This window comes from Cavia porcellus, unplaced genomic scaffold (assembly GCF_034190915.1).
Source record: "Cavia porcellus strain 051 isolate PalLab524CR breed Dunkin Hartley unplaced genomic scaffold, mCavPor4.1 scaffold_26, whole genome shotgun sequence".
In the NCBI taxonomy this organism is placed as follows: Eukaryota; Metazoa; Chordata; class Mammalia; order Rodentia; family Caviidae; genus Cavia; species Cavia porcellus.
The window spans coordinates 45939067-45941158 of NW_026947509.1; the positions used below are offsets into that span (position 1 = coordinate 45939067).

Below are 2092 nucleotides of genomic sequence, written 5' to 3' on the forward strand. Positions count from 1 at the left end.
ACTCTCCAAAAATAAGCCTGGACAGTATTTTGGTGTCCTCATATATCTCAGACTATGTTCTAGCAGTGTAAGTAATTTGTTTGTGTTCGTCTCTGATTTTTTAAATCAATTTAATAAACACTTTTTGGCAGTTTGTTAGGTGAATGAGATTTTCTAGGCACTAAAAAGATACTGAGTTGTGGGTTCCCCCAGGGATGGGGCCCTTTTGAGGGGGAAATTCAGGCTTGAGGGTTCCACAGTAGTTGTCTGGCCCAAGAAAAAGGCCACTAGAGAAATCTTTGTGCCTCAGGAAAATCTTAGGTAAGCACTTATATGTCAGACTTTCTGGATACAAAGATTTGTTATCTATAATGTGTTTCAATACCTACTTACTTGTAGACTATGTAAATAATGTTTTTTCATGCTTGTTGGAATCTGGCATGCTTAATTGAGGTGTCTGGATAAAATATATATACTACAGCAGAAAGACATAATGAATGTAAAGCCCAAGAGCAAGCTGGTCAAAATGAAGCTCAGGAATTACACATCTCAAAGAAAGATTCTGAAGCCAAGGCTAATTCCTGTGTTGGTGGATGAAGTTGCTCAATATTTGGAGCCACTAAAGAAAGGGCAGATTTTTTTCGATATGACATTTGATTCAGGAAGACATACAGAAACCATTCTTTAGAGGAATCAGATATCACTCTGTATGCCTCAGACAGAGACCTGACAGCTTATGCAATCTCCAAACAGCCTTCAGAATTCTCTCCTAAATTTGTATGAGCGATGCTAGCCTATACAGCCAGGCAGAACCCTTACTAATGAAAGCTGGAGTGCAACTGTGGACTTTGGCTGGAGTTCTTTTGGATCTTGGATCCAAAAGTGCAACTTGATGCTCCCAGAAGAGGTTTTGCCCTTCGGAAGGACCATCCCTTGGACAGGAGGATGGATACTGTGAACGTCCGGGACTGATAGGCACCTGTGTTCATCTTGAGAAAATACAAGGAGGAGAAACATGCCAGTCTCACAAGCAGTTGTTCAATACAGAGCATTCATTTACCCAATTACCAGAACCCACCTGCTTCCCAGCACTGCAGTGGGGCTTTTTCCTCCTCTGTAATTTATGCATGGAAAGATCTGCTACTACGATCTACTCACATTGCTACCAAGACTTTCTGAGCTCTTTGCATATTTGTGAACAAGGAATTTGATGAATGCTACACAGAGCTAAAAATAGCTCAGAAGTTTCTGAGCCCCAGTGGCCACCTTGTTGCCATCCTCTGACTTATTAGAGGATCCAGTCGTTTAATGATTCTTGTTTGGGATAAGCCATATTGGAAAGGTTTAAGCTGCATGCAGACGTAAGATGATACAAATGTATTTGGGCCCAGATCATCAAAACAAGGAAGAAATCTCTATAAAAGCTTTAATGTGGGAATCAGTGCACAAGAAGGCCTTTACCCCTCAAGACCAGGATGCACAAAGTAACCCCAAAGAGAGCAGCTACGAAATAGTGATAAACATCGTAGTGTGAGCATCACATTTTCCTTTAGTTCTCTGTTTTTTAAATGTGACATTTCTGAACATCCTGATACAACTTAGAGTGTGGGGCAATGTAGAAATTGATGGTATCTACCAATACCATTTTTTTCTTGGGAAAAACTGCAGGAAAACTTAGCAACATGCTGAAATTTCAAGTAGGAAACAGCAGCATCTCCAGACTGGAAAGATCTGTGCGTCCCTGCAGGGATATTTGACTTTTGAGATGCAATTCTTTCTCTAATGAGGAAATAATAAAATATAATATTTTGTGTTTACCTAAATATGTAAGATTAAGCTGTTAATGAAAGAAATTATGTTCATATCTACATGCCCAAATTCTGAATGGAAATGTTCACATTTGCAAAAGACCTTCTGTGGATCATAAAAAATTAATGATGATCATTAAATAAACTTTAATTCCCCTAGTTGTAGATAATTAATTGGTGTAGCATTTTTTGTACCAAAGATCCAACTCATAACCTTGCACTTGCCAGCCAGACACTTATGCCGCTGATCTAAATCCCCAGCCCAGTATATTTTTCTTTTTCTTTTTCTTTTTTTTTTTTTTTGT

The 2092-nt window shown here is 38.8% G+C and overlaps 1 pseudogene; it reads left to right on the forward strand.

Moving 5' to 3' along the window:
* Positions 1–350: 350 nt before the first annotated feature.
* LOC100720543 (12S rRNA N4-methylcytidine methyltransferase-like) lies at positions 351–1158 on the forward strand (annotated as a pseudogene).
* The last annotated feature ends 934 nt before the right edge of the window (positions 1159–2092 follow it).